The 19,243-nt window shown below is 45.1% G+C and overlaps 1 non-coding gene across 1 annotated transcript; it reads left to right on the top strand.

The window, feature by feature from the left end:
- The first annotated feature begins 7,884 nt into the window (after window positions 1–7,884).
- On the top strand, window positions 7,885–7,957 carry Trnaa-cgc. Its single transcript has one exon. It is a non-coding gene; the product is annotated as a tRNA-Ala (tRNA).
- The last annotated feature ends 11,286 nt before the right edge of the window (window positions 7,958–19,243 follow it).

The following is a 19,243-nucleotide window of genomic DNA, read 5'->3' as shown; positions in this document are numbered from 1 at the left end:
GTGATCTTGTTTCCTTTACTCAGTTTTCTTATTGCAGAGGGCGAGCAGTCCTCTGACCGAACACGCCGAGCCACCGTGCCGGCAAGGTTAGCCGTATACACCAAGACACTGAACAACCACGCGTGAAACCAACAAGCGCTCAATGAAATGTAGTCGTGTCAGAAGCTCACTCTCTGCCTCGGCAACAGGTCAAAGGGGAAGCGGCTGCCAGGGGACAAGCAGTGTCGCATGCTGCGTGGGGCCCTCCCTCGGCACTGCGGCATTCTTTCTCAGGCGCTGGGCCCGCTGAATATTCAGGGAGGTCCCGCGCCCCGAACCTGAAGAGCCGGCGGGCCGGAGAGGGTAATGAGGGTTAAACGGGCAGGGAGGGCGCTGGCGGAGGGCGAGACGAGGAAGGAGGACGGCACTCACGCCCGCATATATCTGCGTTGTCGTCCCCGACTGTTCGCTAACACCTCTACTCTCCGAGCAACACGCTCTGAGGGTTGGCCGGTCGGGGTGGCCGAGCGGTTCTAGGCGCTACAGTCTGGAACCGCGCGACCACTACGGTCGCAGGTTCGAATCCTGCCTCGGGCATGGATGTGTGTGATGTCCTTAGGTTTGTTAGGTTTAAGTAGTTCTAAGTTCTAGGGAACTGGTGACTGCAGAAGTGAAGTCCTATAGTGCTCAGAGTCATTTGAACCATTCTTTTTCTGACGGCTGCTACTGAAACTTACAGTCTGCTGACTGCCCACACGCTGCACCTTTATTTGCGTTGCTAGTCCACAGCTTAACGTATGATGGTACGTAGCGGAGGGTACTTTTACTATGTGAGTCAGCAGTCTACCGACTGGTCTGACGCTCAGCAGAAGTTTTTCATCTGTACATAAGATTTCAGACTGAATCAGAATCCAAAATTTTCGGAGATAATAGAATGAAAAAAATACATGGGCTCTAAAATGCTTACTGTAAGCGCTATGAACGCTTGTCTATCTCCGATAGGTGAAACAAATCTCTTTTTTTCTGCAAGCTCTTTGCTTTCCATATTTTGGGAGGAGGTAATGTGGGCCAAAATTAGAAAAAAATGTCCAGTAAACACGGTCTCTGAAATGAGTAATATCTATAGGCGTCAGCGGTACTGTTCCTGTTGTATGTAATGGACCTTTGATTACGTTCCGGCTCAAACATCGTGAACCATACGCCTTTATCTTATAAATGAAATCGCAACATGTCGATTTTCATACTAACTTCATGGCTACTGGTGGCGCCCTTTACAGCCATATATGCCCCACATGCGTTACGCACGGGTCCCCACAGTGGACATCTTGAGTGAAACTGATAGTCAAGGGAAGGCAGGATTCGGTTACGATTGTGGACGGGACCGTAATCAGTTACTACTGGTTGCCTTTTACAGTTACACACATTTATTTTTAAAACAGTAATTCCAGACTCAACAATAAATAAAAAAATTCCACACGTTATTAATGAAGGAATAAACAACTGTGTAAATAATAGTGTTATCAGTGTGTTACAATTTAGAAAATCATCATAAAATACACATAATGTTAAAAAAAAAAGAAAGAAAACAAGCCACTGTGATCACGGCTGAAGGCCTTGAGAGGTGGCATGAGCCCCCTCTCATATTTCTATCTTACGATTCTCCTCTCTAATTGCATGCGGTGCAAAGTTGCTATTCCTTCACACGCGGACTTCCCACGCAGCGTCTCTCGTCACCCGGGTGGTCCGGTGACAGGCGGGCTCGGTCTGATCTGGAAAGGCTTAAGCCGAAGGGTGTGAGGGAATCGAGTGAATGCTTTGCAGACGCCGACATTGTCAAGAGACACGCCCGCCGGGGCCTGGAGTAGCGGCTGGGCTAGAGGTTCCGTTACTTCGCAGAAACATAGCGAAAACACTTTCTGGCGGGCTACCAGCGTGGCGTGGGAATGACTTGTGTACCCAGGCAGTTGTGGCGGGAAAATTCCCGCGCTTTCTGCAAAATAGTAACTGTGATTGGCTTGCTCAGGGCATAGCTCCGTGACGTAGCAAAATCAGCGCAGAAATTGGCGCCAAGAATCTCCATTGGTGGAATGGTAGTGCTCCGGCAATGGAGTGGAATTTTCCGCCGGTTTTCGAGTTGCTGATTGGAACGTTTAACCACGGCCACTGTCGTGGGGGCGGGAATGTTCTGTGTTCGGCCTGTACGGGTGCTCATGGTAGTCAGCTCACGCCTTTCGGTCGAGGACGTCGAAGCAACCAGCCATCGCCTGCGGTACGCCAGATCGTGTTCTTGCAGTTAAGAAGACAGTTTGGTAATGTATGTCCGCAGCACCGGCAGATAGGGATTTTCCTAGGTGATAATCAGAGCCCAGCAGAGCGCGCCTGTTCGTCTTTTTCTAACTTTGTTCTGTCTTGAGTAGCAGCAATTAATGTTGGGTTAGCTGTGTGTCTCTCTTAAGATTTGAGTGGCAAGGAATTGGCTCCACATAACACTTCGTCATAAACCTCACAATCTAGTTTAGGGACAACTTCACCTTCACAGCGTTTGTTTGTATATCCAATTTGAGCCAATTTGATGTATTATAAATTAGAATTCATGTGTTTTTGTTTATTATTTTCTGTTTAGTCTTAATAAATCATATTGTTATTTTGGACAGAACTTTCATTCTGTTAGTCGGTAGAGCAACCCATCATTTCTCACTACGTTTATGAAACCTTCCTTTATTTAACTTATTTATCAAATTAAATTATTGCAGGTGCCAAACTCTTTTCTACTCCACTTGCAGGGTTGATTACAGTCAGTTCGCGTATATTTTTTAATCCTTGTGCAACAGCAAAAGTCGGAGTTAGAATAGGGGGGGCATAGAGCATCATTTACATATGTAGATTCTAGAATTTAGTGTTAAATACACTGCTAGCCCCGGCACCTCGCAGCCTTACGCGCCAAGAATGGCAATCAATTAAGAATGTTTAAGAACTCGCTGCAATTACAACTTACAGGTACTGAAATATGAAAAAGGAAGTGGGCACAAACACAGCGGAAGGTATCAGACGCCAGGAATAGCAGTAAATAAGGATTTAAGGCTTGCTACTAAAATACAAATATCGAATTATTTTTTTCAAAGCAAATGAAGACAATCACGGCTGAAGGCCTTACACGCCAAGAACAGCAATTATATAAAAATTTAGAAACCTGCTGTAAAACAGCAAATAAAGCAAAGGTTAATTAAAAGAAACAAGCAACTGACCACCAAACGGTTGAAATAAGATAATGGTAACCTTGCAACACAACTCTTACACTGCTACATTTATTCCAGAAGGCGACCGTAACTATTAACTAGACATACATAACCATTAATGCACGCATTACGTGGTATGGTAATAAATAATACAATAATAAAACACAAGGACCAGTCACAGACGGTGCTCCAGGAATCGACCTCTGAGAAGGCCCGGCGCCGTCCGTTGTGACCGAGCGGTTCTAGTGGCAGTACGGAACTGCGCGACTGCTACGGTCGCAGGTTCGAATCCTGCCTCGGACATGGATGTGCGTGATGTTCTTAGGTTAATTAGGTTTAAGTATTTCTAACTTCTAGGGTACTGATGACCTCAAATGGTAAGTCCCATAGTGCTCAGAGCCATTTTAGCCGGTTAATTAAAGGCCTGTGCTTTGTGATGGCGACACTGCTCCAGACAGTTTTCAAAATGTGTTCCATCGTGTTCATACCAGACAAATTGGTGGCCAAGAAAAGAACGTATGTTCACTATCACGCTCCTTAAACCACTGTAGCACGATTCTATTTTTTACACGTATAGTTGTCTTTCTGGAAGGTTCTTTTGTCATCGGAGAATGTAATTGATATGAAGGGATGGAGGTGGTTCACAAGAATATTACGTAGTCCACACGTGTCATAGTGCCTTCGAGTACCGTCATAGAGAATGTCCCCCATTGTATGATACAAGTGGCAATCAAATGAAAACCGAGCATTCATCACAAGGGAACTACGGAATTGTTCCAATCAAAAGTAATCACCGCTCGAGTCAAGAAATTTATGCCACTGGAGACGCCGTCGTCCGCTCAGGGATCGTCAACCTCACCCACCCTTTCATTTCCTCGTCCAATGCGTCTTTCTTCAGATCGCCAAAGTTGTGACAATCAGACGGAGAAAGTTCCTGCCTGTACGGAGGATGCTGCTGTGTTTCCCATGCAAACAGCTGAAGAGTAGCCTTCGTCCGATTAACATTGTGGAACAGAATGATTCCGTCCGACAACATTCCGTCAGCCCGAGGACAAACGGCAAAGCCAACATCTCCCCAGCCAGAGAAATCCTAAGCCGTCCACACAAATTCCAATAACGTCATTATGATCTCCTTCTTCGACCGTAGGGGCTCTCTGCTCGTCGACTTCATTGCGTGCGGAGCCAAAATCAATGGACATCGGTATGAAGACATTTCGCAAAAGCAGAAAGGCTCCATATATTCAAAACACTCAGGAATATTGTCCGACGGAATCATCCTGTTACGCGGTAATATACACTCGGATCAGACGACGCCTTCACGTCAGCGATTCGGTTGGGAAACACTCCGACATCCTTCGTACAGTGCGGATCGTTCACCCTCTGGTTCCGGCAGAGGTTTCGAGTCCTCCCTCGGGCATGGGTGTGTGTGTTTGTCCTTAGGATAATTTAGGTTATGTAGTGTGTAAGCTTAGGGACTGATGACCTTAGCAGTTAAGTCCCATAAGATTTCACACACATTTGAACATTTTTTTTTCCATGTGTGTAGAATATATAATTTGAATTTCAGTTTATGTGGCTAGTAACTATTGTTTATGTTAATTTGGCATCTGTGGCAAATATGTTGAAAGGATTACTTTCTTTATCATCAGCACCTACCACTCGCATATCCTAGCCCCCTGCCATTACAGTGCTCTTTTTATTCAATGTTGCGATACAGCAGATGCTGTTTTCCGTTTTCACATCATCTCTTCATTAGTGCGATAAACTGATCTCTTTGGGAAGCGCATTACCTGTTCCAGTAAGCCACCTATACGTCATTAATGTCGTAGATGACAGTGTGTAATGTCACTGAAGTATTTAGGGAAAAAAATGGTTCAAATGGCTCTGAGCACTATGGGACTTGACATCTGAGGTCGTCAGTCCCCTAGAACTTTGAACTACTTAAACCTAACTAACCTAATGACATCACACACATTCATGCCCGAGGCAGGATTCGAACCTGCGTTCGCGCGGTTCCAGACTGAAGAGCCTAGAACCGCTCGGCCACAATAGCTGGCAGTATTTAGGGAAGTCAATAGGGCGGGCAACTACATGGGATTACCCTGTTGCTCGGTTTTACGCACACGGCTCACGGGTGAAACCTCATACATGCTCAACCTGATTAGCGCTCTTAATTGCTCGCTCTCCGCCTCCAACAACAGAGAGAAGGGGTCGTGGGCTGGAAAGACAGGGGGGAACGGTGGAAGGGGGTGAGCTTTGTCGCCTGTAATTCCGCCCTCTCGGCTTCTTTTCTCAGCGCCAGCCGCGTTGAATATTCAGCAGCGACTATACTCCGCACCGCTATCTGCAGAGAACGATAGCCCGAGAGGCAGTTGGCTTGGCTAATGCGGGTTAAATGAGCGGATGAGTGGGGCGCCGTGCAGTGCCGGCAGAGGGCTGAGATCGGGAACAGCAAAGCTTCACACCTCTCTCTCTCCCTCTATGTCTCTCTCTCTACCTCCCTCTCCCTAGTTCAAATGGTTCAAATGGCTCTGAGCACTATGGGACTTAACATCTTAGGTCATCAGTCCCCTAGAACTTAGAACTACTTAAACCTAACTAACCTAAGGACATCACACAACACCCAGCCATCACGAGGCAGAGAAAATCCATGACCCCGCCGGGAATCGAACCCGGGAACCCGGGAATGGGAAGCGAGAACGCTACCACACGACCACGAGATGCAGGCTCTCTCACTAGTTACCCCTAGCAGCAACTTCAACCTTGATAGTAGCCTCGGTTCTTGTAGGGCGTACACATGTTTTTTGAGGTGTGCCTTACCCAGCTGAGGCAAAAAAATTTCATTTCCTGGCCACGCGTGTAAGACCTTCTGTGGCTACTATCCACACTGGAGAAGTTATCCAGGGGAAAGAAGATCCTCCACACTGGAGGTGATAGGAAGATTAGTGGAGGACCGGCCCACGTGGGTTCGGAGGATACCTAAAAATGTGTCTCACGTGTAAGTCATTTTCCCAGGGTAGTAGGTGATTCCCAGCAGCTGCTGAGAAATAAATGAAAAATGCTGAAAGCAGGCAGTGTTTTGTAGTGGGGTGACCAGAATGAAAAATGTTCCTATGGTAGCGCAAAGATAAGTGAGTTTGTCCTGGTTAGAGCAAGGGATGTAAATGAAGGGAACTAGCTTTTCGAATTATCTGGCAGCTTCCAAGACATTTACATCAAAATATATTCTTATAGTCGCTCTTTTTTAGTTTTTCGTATTGGTACCCACGTCATTTAATACACTGAGATGACAAAAGTCGTGGCCGAGCGGTTCTAGGTGTTTCAGTCTGCTACCGCGCTGCTGCTACGGTCGCGGGTTCGAATCCTGCCTCGGGCATGGATGTGTGTGCTGTCCTGAGGTTAGTTAGGCTTAGGTAGTTCTAAGTCTAGAGGACTGATGACGTTAGATGTTAAGTCCCATAGTGCTCAGAGCTATTTGAACCATTTGACAAAAGTCATGGGACAGCGATATGAACATGTCGAAATGGCAGTAGCATCGCGTACGCAAGGTATAAAAGGGCAGCTCATTGGCGTAGCTGTCATTTGTACCTAGGTTATCACCGTAAAAAGGTTTCGACGTTACTACGGTCGCACGGCGTGAATTAACAGAATTTGAAGGCGGAATGGTGGAGCTAGGCACTTGGCACTTTGCATTTCGGAAATCGATAGGGAATTTAATATTCCTAGATCCACAGTATCATGAGTGTGCCGAGAATACCAAATTTTACGCATTACCTCTCACGACGTTCAACGCAATGGTCAGCGTCCTTCACCTAACGACCGAGAGCAGCGGCGTTTGCCTAGAGTTGTCAGTGTTAACAAATAAGAAACACTGCTTGAAATAACCTCAGAAATCAACGTGGACTTACGACGAACATATCCGTTAGGACAGGGGGGCTTATTTTATCGTTGATCAGCTACCCCCGTCGGAGGTTCGACTCCTCCCTCGGGCATGGGTCTATGTGTCGACCTTAGCGTAAGTTTGTTTAAGTTAGACTGTGGCAACAATCTTCCGACTCTAGGTAACATGACGATATCGTTTGCAGCGTCTCTTCTGGGCTCGTGACCGTATCGGTTGGCCCCTAGACGACTGCAAAACGGTGGCCGGGTCTGATGACCCTCCGATTTCAGTTGGTGAAAGAGTGTGGCACAGACCAAAGTCGTGGACCCTCTAACATTCTGCGTGGTGTCTGTTTGTTCTATATCGTGTCTCCCTACCACTTTTGCGCAACGACGCTCTGAGCGTGTTTTTTAGGGAATTGACTAGTTTCAACCTGGGACCTGTTGCTGGTAAGGAGACGTCAGACCACACATGACAAGTAGAATTCAGAAGAGTTCAGTGAGACTAGCGATGATATAACCAAATACTTAATGATTTCAGCGTCAGCTTCACTGCACTCCCTGTAAAAGAATCTTAATACTAACTAAATTTTGTGAAGGGGTTCAAGGCTTTCCTATTTTTTAGTTAGCTGTTAAAATAACGTCGAAAAAGCACTTAAGTTTACCGTTGGAAATTTTATTCTACTCACAAAACATTGTTTATAAATTGTACTATTGATAAAAGGAAATGTTTTAATACAAGATGGTAAAAACCAACTGCGTTCAACAAAAATGTGAACGAATGTTACCGAGCTAGGTGGCGCAGTGGTTAGCACACTGGACTCGCATTCGGGAGGACGACGGTTCAATCCCGTCTCCAGCCATCCAGATTTAGATTTCCCGTGATTTCCCTAAATCGTTTCAGGCAAATGCCGGGATGGTTCCTTTGAAAGGGCACGGCCGATTTCCTTCCCCATCCTTCCCTAACCCGAGCTTGCGCTCCGTCTCTAATGACCTCGTTGTCGACGGGACGTTAAACAACACTAACCTAACCTAACCTAACCTGAACGAATGTTCCCTGAGTGGGTTTCCAAGTTCTACAATGGATTGAAGGATGACCTATGCCATATCACATCTATAATCTAGGTTTAAATTAAGTTTCACAAAAGAGAAAACTATCAAAATGGTCTACAGTGACCCTCAATTATCTTTAATTACTTATGTAACTTGTCGTAAATTACAGTGGCTGATGGGCTTCTCAATAACTATATAACAGAAAAATCATAGCGTTTCAGATTTTTACTTCAAGTGGCAAATGTGAACACCATGAGCTTTAATTGACGATCGACACTAGTATTACGCAAAAAGGGGATGTAACAGATGAGACTTCTTCAGTTCTGAGTCAAGCTTTATGCGCTGTTATGCGGCATCGCGTGCGTTCATTACCTTGTCGGTGTTCGTCAGGGGGCAGCGGGCAGCACAGCTCCGCTCACCTCGCCGTCTCGGAAGCAACTCTCTCCTAACTTCTCCTTACTACAATTTACCGAAGTTGGTTTAAAAAAACTATCTGGCTGTGTTTTCATCTGACCAATCAGGGTCTCAATGTTAACCTTAAGCTCCGCCTACAAAAATTCTGCCTATCCAATGAGAAACGTTATACTTTTCGTCGTGGGGCAATGTTTTTTAAAGTTTGCAACATAACATAGACGCGAAAAAGTCTCACGCTAAAACTTGCAGCTGGTGTGGCCCTTTTAGCGTTGCCGTAAGATCTATACTGTTCTTCTGGAGGGCTCTATCTTTTAACATGGGCTGGGGGGTGGTCCTGACGTAACAGACACGCGAAAATGTCTCACACTAAAACTTGCGGCTGGGGTGGTCCTAGCGGTTAGCTGGCGACGTGGGTGTCCATCCGTCCCTTATCGTAGGGCCTTCCAGCTTAACACGGTTCTGCTCTCGGCTTCTGTTCTCGCTTCTCCCATCGGAACTGCGTCTGTCTCACGGAGGGAAGGTATGACAGGCATTCTTGTGTTAGTCTGTGGTATTCCATTTGCTCACTCGTTACTCGTATTACTTTGGTTAATTTAATGTCACGATTTATTCGGAGCTATGTGACATACTACTGGATTTGCTTATCATGTCAGGGTTTTCATGGAAGGTGTTGGATTTGCCTGACACCTTACTACCCTTTCTGTATTGTGGACGCTGGTGGTGGCTCGTTAATAATGCGGGTACTGTTTACATGGAATGGACTGGGTCCTGTCGTCCATATGGACCTATTATTGACTGGAAATGATTATGTTCGGTTACTTGGTGAACATTGGGAGTCATACAAGGAGTTAGAATTCCGAAACAATGATGAAATTTTTGTGGATGGCAATACGCCATGTCACCGGGCCGCAATTGTGCATGTTTGATCTGAAGTACTTCTCGACAGTTCGAGAGAATGATTGGTTCGCGCACAAAATCCTGCACTTTCAACACTGTCGCAATTATGGACGGCTACAGAGGCAGAGTGGCTGAATATTTCTGCAAGGGACTAATACAACGACTTGTTGAGTCCACTCCACGTCGAACTGTAGCACTACGCGCGGGAAACAGAGTTCCGACACATTATTAGGAAGTGTCCCATGACTTTAGTCATATCAGTGGCTCAGCCGTGGTGCGCCCTTTCTGGCACACCAGCTCTTTGGCACGTGACTATCGATTACCCGGTTGTACTACGATCTTTGCCCCTGTTGTGATCTGGTGGTTGTTTTTTCTGTCGGAGAGCTGCGGCCGGACTGGATACGAGGCGGGCTCGGTCACCAGCGGCGCGGCCGGTCTACCTTGCAAGACTGTCGCGAGTTTGTTGGGGACCTGCCTGACGTCAGCTCCGGGCGCTGTTCGTCGCATTGCTTCGGTGCCTGTTTTCTCGGAGAGACCCATCCCTCGACACCATCTCGAACAACGCTGTCCATCGAAGGTGTAAGTGATTCTGGTGCCATCGTTTCGTTGAACGATTTGCGTTCCAGCGAGTGTACTTGTTGGTTCGTTGCCCTAATGTACGTGCTGCTGAAGTAACAGCAGCCGGCAAGGTGTGTGACCACATGGAGACCAGCAGTCACTACCTCCTTTAAAATATCAGCGCCCCCAAGAGATGTAGTAACTGTAAAGTATTGAAGATATTAGGTCATAGTCTAGTTGTAATTTTCTGCACATCAAGCTTACACAATTGGCAGCTACATCGCAGACCTACGCAACGAAATTAACGTGCACAAAACCTAGTAGCCTCGCGGGACTAGCCGAGCGGTCTCAGACGCAGCAGTCATGGACTGTGAGGCTGGTCCCGGCAGAGGTTCGAGTCCTCCCTCGGGCATGGGTGTTTGTGTTTGTCCTTAGGATAATTTAGGTTAAGTAGTGTGTAAGCTTAGGGTCTGATGACCTTAGCACTTAAGCCCCATAAGATTTCACACGCATTTGAACATTTTTGAACAAAACCTAGTATCGTTGTTAAGTTGTGCATTTGAATAACGTGGTATTGTCTTGAAATTTCTTCCGTTTCGGTCTTAATCATATGTGGAAATATTGTTTGGCAAACTGTGAGAGTGTAAAAGTCTGTTTGTATATTTTCATCATCCCGTTTGTATACACTTCTTAGTTTAAATGTTTTACAGCATTGATATTGCTGAAAAATTTCAATCACCTTCAGATTGTAATTTGTTTCTTAAGTATTGAAATCTCCGTGGCTCATCTTTTAAGTAAGTTGTTGTAATTGTGAATTTTTGATATTGTCATAAGAACGCCCTTTAATCTGTTTTAAGAAAAGCTTGTTTTGAATAAATTGTTGATAAATGATTTGCTAGTTGTTGTTTTAAGGCGTGACATAGTAGGGGCCTTGACCTTCCATGCTAAGTGTACCCCTCATCCCGACTTCCTAAGTCACAGTAGTGTCAGTTAAATTAACTTGATACATAACATGCCATCATATCATGTTTACCGTGGCTTTCGTATCATCTGGATGTTGGACACAGGATCAGGGGCATTAGCCTATAAATTGCCAGATGCAGGTGTGCCTTACCTTGCAGTTAAGGAGATCACTGCGCTGGGTAAGCAGGGTTAACTAGTAAGAAAGCGCGAATATATAAAGGTATTTTAAATTAAATGTCTTTGAAGCCGCCAGGTAATTCGAAAAGCTAGTTCCCTTTCGTTCTTTTACATCCCTAACGCTGCCCAGGATATATTCGCCTTTTTCGTGCTATGATAGCAGCATTTATCATTTTGGGTCCAAACTTTTACTCTAGCGTAACTTTGACATTAGATCGCCATAGATTGTCAACCGCTGTAAATTTTTGTTCATCAGGAAGACGAGTGATCCGCTATAGGTTCTTTTATTGTCTTTCTAACCATATTGCATACAACGTGAGGAAAGGTAAATAATTCACAAAACAGCAGGATGACCATTACTTACATTTATTTTTCTACCTTATTACAGAATTTGAACCGATCCCCACAAATCTGGCGCGCGTAAATAGTAATAATAAAAAGAAACGTGTTTTACGTGCCTAAAATCCGAGTGAAGCTACACTTTTTACAGCATGTTTTAAATTTAATCGTAAGAATGCAATGTTAATTGATTAATTTTAAACCGTTTCTGTGAATTCATTTCAGACAAGAATGAATTTTACGTGTGACATTTAGCTCGACTTTAAACCACAGCATCTCGACAACAGGTGGATATTATTGAATGAAAAATTCATTTCGACTTAATCCATTTACCTAGTTTCGTGCAAAATTACAACCGATTCGCACCAGTGGTACATAAAAATGGTTCCATTAACTGAGCATTAATTTTAGCCCATTTAAAATCTTTTGCAAAAGAAATTGATCGATCCGCACAATTTTGCCATCGCACTAACTCTGGGTCGTTGTTGAAACTTTGCGTAATATAGTGTATCATAGCTTCAGTAAGATAGGTTTTCGAAAGGGTATACAAATGGCCATTGGTCCGTGGGAAGCCAAAAGCATCCTTCTAGCTCAGACGAACAGAGCACCAAGACCTCACCGAACCGCGTGTCTGCACGCGGCGTTTCGTACATATTGGTTACAGCGCTTCCGGGATATAAGAATTAGAGCGCGCGGGGAATTGTCAGTGAAATTGCCTGCACGCACTACTGGGTCTCACTGGCTCCAAGTACTGAATCTACAGAGTGGTTTTGCTAACTGGGGACAATATGCAAGAAACCATACTTTAGAACAGGGCTTCACAGCATACGTGCTCACGGAGCAAGCTGTGAGCAGCAAGGCGCGAGCACGGAGCAGCGCGAGCACGCTACCCCCCCTACCGGACCAGGACCATAGCGGAGAGTGGGAGAGTCACGTGGGGTACACAACAGCTGCCGCCAGTCGATGCAAATCCGCGGCCACCTGCAGGGATATCACTCACGAATTATTACTGCGACAAATGAAACAAATAAAGGAGAATGTACACGTGCCACATAATTTTATTAGCTTAGTGTATGCCTCTACCATCTGTGGACACGAAACTAAAGAATTCCACGACAGTCCTATATTTTCAACACTTTCTTCAACACTACTTAAAATATCACCTCCGGTTGTAGTGTTCTTCATGGCTACTACATCGAGGAGCTCCTCCCTCACCTGAAGATCTCTATTAACAACTCTAATAAATATGGCAAGCTGCGCTGGTCCAGTGATATCAACACTTTCGTCCAGAGCTAGAGAATACGCCATAAAATCTTTACAGATATTTGCAAGCTGGCTCTGGACGTCGTCTGCCATGTCCCGTATGCGACGCATAATGGTCATGTTAGATAATGGCACAATCCGAAACTGTTCAACTTGAGATGGACACAAATGTTCCGCTGCAACTACCAAACATTCTTTTATTAAATCGCCGTCGGTTAAGGGGCGCAGGGATTTTGCTAAAGCAAAGCAATTTGTAACCCACTCTGAGAGCTGCCTCGGTTGATTTTTCTTCGTCGTCCAGATCTTCTTCGGATAGCTTCCTTTTAAGTTTAATAACTTCCTGTGCACGATCTGGTCAATCACATTTTCCACGTCCGTAGTCTTTCGCGTGGTACGACATATAATGTCGCTGCAAATTAAATTTCGTAAAAGAATTCATCATTTTGTGACATACTAAACATTTTGCAACACCATCTTTTTCAGTAAACAGATACAATTCCTCCCAATGGGGGTTGAACGGCGAAAACATGGTTGGGGTTACACAACGGCGACTTCACATGATTCTTAACCAGCGAAGTGACTTAAGAGCTGATCGTAGTACTTTAAACGTTACACAGTCGGCGCGAATTCAATAGGCACGCTGCGGTCCTATTCAAACGTGTGCGCGCATTTCCCCTCCCTCCCCACCCTCCCTGCTCCGCGACCATGCACCTGCTCGCGAGCACGTGCCTGAGCAGACGCGAGTACTCGCGCTCAAAACCGGCCAGTTGTTAAGCCCTGCTTTAGAAGATAAGGAGCGAAAAAGTCATATGCATATATAGCCTGAAATGCGTTCCAAGGGAGATATACCGACTTGAATGCGCCACTATCTGTATCACTTACACCGTGTGCTGGCCTTATTATCTATGGACTTGCTTTGGCGGCGACATATTTATCGCTGGTTCGTCGTTAAAACGGCGCTGGAATTTCTGTCATCCACCGTATTCGCAGAAAGGCGGTATCGTTAGTCTTCAGAACACCCACCTGTGTGCTACAGAGACCCCGTCTTCCGTAGCACGGAATCAGTGAACCACCAACACAGGCTGATTCCCACTATTTAGACAGGGATTATTTTCTACCGCCCCGTGGGACCAGTCATCCTTCCAGAAGGTTTCACAGGCGAGACATATCCGCACTTCCTGCGACTGACTCTGCCTCTGCTTCTGGAAGGCGTGCTTCCGTGGTACGAAAGGTACTGCGGCCACCACATAATGGTGCTCCAGCTCCCTGCCCTCTTCAGTGTGTAGCAAAAACACTAACGAAGACAGGACATTCCAATTTGCGGGGAGTGTGCATTCAGTAATTGGTATCTACGCTGTGAAGAGCTTTTATTTCCACCTAACTCTCTTGGAACGCATTTACAGCCATACGTACATATGAATGTCTTTGCTTCTTATCCGATCAGCCATCATTTCGTGCAGTCTGTCCGTATTTGGCAAATTTATTCTGAATTCGCACATAAAGTCTCATTTCGCAATTTCTGTCTGTATGTGAAGGCTAATCTCAAGAACTACTGTAGGGATTTTATGCCGTTTTCACTAATACCTAGACTGACTCGTGAGGAAGTTTTTTGTATTGCGTATCTAAAAATTATAGTAATGATGAGACAGTAATATTTCGTATCTGTTCCATATTTTATTGCCGTTTGGAGTGACATCTCTTGGCAATGACGAAATCCCCGAGTCGGTTGGCTACAGAGGAGGCGGTGTCTGGCGGAAAGAGAAATAAAGTGCCGCATCACTTCCAGAGATCAGCGGAACTTCACGAGAACCTGCCATACTATAAAGTTCCCCACAACATTTGTAGGTCTGTAGGTTGTAAGGGGTTCACCACCCTGCTGGATCAGATGTAATTTCGATGTATTGCTCATGTGCTGCCTGAGACAGAAAATATCTTTGCTCCATATATCACAGCTTAGAGCAGTCTCGGCAGCAGTTGCAGTCGCTCACTGCTACAGAGCAGTTGTGGTCTGTTGCTGGTACAGCGCAGTTCATTGTAAGACAAATTTTATTATTTTCATTGGCATGCGCGTTGTTAAGTCACTTGTCTTAGATGTTAATATGAACTTGTTCCAATCTTTTTGTGATTCACCCAGATTTGTAATATTCAATTTTTCGTGTAATGGATGCAGATCGATATCAATAATGAAAAAGATTTTCAGAATATAATTTTTACCAGTCTAAAAAAAAAGGAAGGAATATTTTTGCCTTAAGTCATTACCAGCCCCAATCCAGTCATTTATTTAAATTTATTTCTTTCAGAAATTTTCTCAGATCATAGTAATGTATTCTTCAGTAATGAAACGACCAGCTGCGCAGCTATGTTAAATAAGCAAAGTCAGTTTTTCTAATGATTCAGATCTCAGAAAAATGTTGTCCATTATTAGTAGATACGCCAGCATTGCACTAAGCTGTGCCACTCACGAGCAGATACATAGACAGCGTTATCCGGCGACACCACCGTGAGGTAAGAATTTTTCAGTTTATTCAGATTGATTTCACACTGCTTATGTAAAAATTTATCAGTTTTCATGAATTAATATATTAACAAAAAAATTATCATTTTTATTTTTACACGGGAAGGTTACAAGGTGGAGGCTAATCACAGGAAGTACTGCAGGAACTTCGATTCTGTTTTCACTACTAGACAGACTGATTGACAAGAAAGAATTGTGTAAATAATTTCTAACGAAACAGATTGTGCAGCCATACGTATTTAGCGCTGGGTGGGTCACTAATGATAAATTTCGTGCAGATGAGGAAGTCCAGCTGTCTGCCGACAGCCCTCGTGAGTGTAGACGTTGTCGAGTGACCTGTGTGGCGAGATAGTGTTTCTGAAGTCCGTAGTTGTTGATCTTAAGTGACTGGTTCAAATGGCTCTGAGCACTATGGGATTTAACTGCTGAGGTCATCAGTCCCCTCGAACTTAGAACTACTTAAACCTAACTAACCTAAGGACATCACACACATCCATGCCCGAGGCAGGATTCGAACTTGCGACCGTAGTTGTCGCGCAGTTCCACACTGTAGCGCCTAGAACCACTCGGCCACTCCGGCCTTCTCTTAAGTGAATAGTCAAGTTGTTGTTCCAGTACCGAAAATATGCAAGAAAGGAAAGTGTTGTAACATAATAAATCACAGCAATGCTTAGAGTTCAGCACCCCAGAAGAAGTCGCTACTCTCGTGTTATCAGACTTCCGCACAGCAACAGCCTGGGAGTGGCACACTGTACAGAAAACTTCTGAAGTTTGCCCGCATGCCACATGACATTAAAAGGACCTCGCTCATCAGCCTGTGTTCCAGACATTTCTGTGTGACGCACAAACGGAGCTCCTTCCGCAGTGTCAGCCTGGAGCAGCTGCATTTAAACCCCCCACACCAGCAGGTCTTCGTCGATCAGCGGGCATTACTATGACGTCCAGTCTCTGCTGGTCAGGAACACGCTACTGACGCCACCGCCACTACCGTTGGCCACCCGAGCATCCTGGTGTTCAGGCATCAAAGTACCCTGGTGCCTTCACGGAACTACTGCGCTGGAATACTGCCATCCCTGCATCAGCCGAAGTTCAAACGGGAATCCCTTCGCCCTGTGAAGCTGTGGCGAGACACAGTCTCTGCATTCGTGGTCACCTGCGTCGTGATGCCAGAGACAGGTCGGGTAGTACGAGACTTCCCTTAACACGTCAGCTGTAGTGGCGCAGCTCAGCCGGTGCTAGCACTGGCTATTGGTACACAGGGGGAAGCCGTGTTGGCGGATTTGCGTTTGTCTCCATCGATACTAGCAGCATCAAAGTCTACCTGAATGCAAACAAACAGCAGTAAAAATGTTCTTGTATCTAATAAGTCCCTTCTCCTGTTACACCTGCATCAGTCTTCGGTAGAAAATCACTAACATCACGCAGTCATCGCACAATCCGTATTAAAATGCGTCACCGTGACCTAAAGTGGAATTCTGCCTAAGCAGCTTCAAGTTTCCTGGGAGACTGTCGATCCTACGCGAACCCAGCACATCCCTGGACGGTGGTGTTTCACTGAATAAGAAGGCATGTCAAGATTTAACTGAAGGAGATATATTTTACTTGATTTTCCTTTCGTATGGGACCAAATTATGTAGAACTTTTTGAAAGAAATTTATGCCATTTCAGTGTAAATTAGTATTCATTTATTTCGCACAGTCATAATGTCGGTCTTTAAGCCATTCTCAGATGCAAGCTGAGATGTCTGACACGCCTAAATAACGTACATTTGGTTTATCAAACCAGGTATATGTCGAAACTTCCTGGCAAATTAAAATTGTGTGCCGGACCGAGACTCGAACTCGTGACCTTTGCCTTTAGCGGGCAAGTGCTCTATCAACTGAGCTACACAAGCACGACTCATGCCCCGTCCTCACAGCTTTAATTTCGCCAGTCCCTCGTTTCCTACCTTCCAAACGTGCTTGGGTAGCTCAGTTGGTAGATCACTTGCCCGCGAAAGGCCAAGGATCCGAGTTCGAGTCTCGGTCCGGCACACAGTTTTAATCTACCAGGAAGTTTCATATCAGCGCGCACTCCGCTGTAAAGTGAAAATTTCATTCTAGATGTATGTTATTTCGACGACAACGTGTCATTTAGGCATTTCGTACATTTTGTGGCACTTCCGCTTGCATTTGAGGAAGGCTATAAAACATAAGTCACTATTATGTGAAATAAACGAATAGTAATTTATAGTTAAACTGCGGAAATTGCATTAAAATTTTTTCATCTGTTGCCTTGGAAATTTGAGTGTTTTATGTGAGGCTGCGTCGTTTATTGACACTGAACTGTGGTTCAAACGGCTCTGAGCACTATGGGACTTAACATCTGAGGTCATCAGTCCCCTAGAACTTAGAACTACTTAAACCTAACTAACCTAAGGACATCACACACATCCATGCCCGAGGCAGGATTCGAACCTGCGACCGTAGCGGTCTCGCGGTTCCGGACTGACTCGCCTAGAACCGCTCGGCCACACCGGCCGGCACACTGAACTGTGTTTTTGTTTTATTGTGTGTAGATTATTGGCAGAAGTTCGAGCCAGTTGGAGACGGTGTGAGCTCTGTAAGTTGAATTGTCACAGAATGTTTCTGAATGGGCTGCAGGGCTCTGATTATCAACACTGGAGTGTAAGGGGGAACGACAGGGGACGGCCGAAAAAATTCGAAATTTTTCATTACAGAATCCGAATGTACATATATTGAATTATATTATCCACGAACTCCAAAAAGTAGCGATTCTGCGAGCGTTGGAAGCCGGGCGTGCACGTCACAAAACACCATTGCCACAAGATGTTATCGATACCATCACCCCTACTTATACTGATTTGAATAAACCTAATTTGCCGGAGCGTTGTTTGGGCGGTTTTGTTCAAAATGTGCACGAAGCTTTCAATAGTCTCATTTGTAGATGCCCTCCAAAAATAACATCCAGTCGAAGCGAAATTTTCAACGTTACTTAACATTTGGCCGTATGCCTATTCAATGTAGGCCATACTGTATTAATGCACGTTGCAAATGTCCTCAGAATCAAAATCGGCTATGAAGTGCGCAGATTCTGTGAAGGCAGAGACGACAGCGGCGATACGCTCAGCGACGATAAGGACTTTGAAGACGAAAACTAGGGCTTATCAGGGCCAAGTAGCAGAAAGCAGCCACCCAATAGCCGGGGCGATAGTTATTATAGACCAGGCATCGATTATATCCAGTAAGTTTCAAGCTTTGTTCCTTTATAATGTGATACTTACCTTGTTACACTTTAAAAGCGTTTTTTTCAAACCCATGTTTTTTACATGGTGTAATAAATTGATTATTGCTTGCTACTATAGGTTATCTTGAAGCTGTGAGAAAGGACAGGCGCTCCAAGGCGCGGAAGCAGAGATGATGCTGAGGGCAGACGAAACTAGGAGAGATATTGTTACATGAAGTAAACCGTAAGGGGAGAGCCTTGCGAAAATGCAGACGCCTCCAAACGCGGTCCCAGGGCGTTAGTTACTCTTCAAGGAATTAACATGTAACTTCATATGTCGTCTAGACGCTGTAGTAGGTTGTCACCGTAGAACTTTGTAACCAACAGGCACGTACTAGCGTATAAAGCCAACTTGATACCAGCCCTGATAACAACAACGTCAGTAGACTCACAAGGGTTTGAAAGAGAGTGAAAACGCCAAAAACTGTTGACCTAGCAGTCCCTACTCCGGGGAGCCCGAGGGGTGGGGTTAAATGACGTATAACAATAATGTTGCAAGCCTTATTTGGCAGAACAGTTACGTTTAGCTTTCAGCTGAACAATGTTGATACCAAATACAGACTTAGTGGAACTGCATTAAACATCCCCGCCTTAGGAGCAGTAGAGGGGACCTACCTAAACCGTGATTGGCAGGCGCCTACAAGAGACCTGCGGGATTGGCTGGTTGGCTTTAAGTGGGAAAAAC

Source organism: Schistocerca piceifrons, chromosome 6 (assembly GCF_021461385.2).
Source record: "Schistocerca piceifrons isolate TAMUIC-IGC-003096 chromosome 6, iqSchPice1.1, whole genome shotgun sequence".
Classification (NCBI taxonomy): domain Eukaryota; kingdom Metazoa; phylum Arthropoda; class Insecta; order Orthoptera; family Acrididae; genus Schistocerca; species Schistocerca piceifrons.
This window is presented reverse-complemented; position numbering and strand designations above follow the sequence as displayed.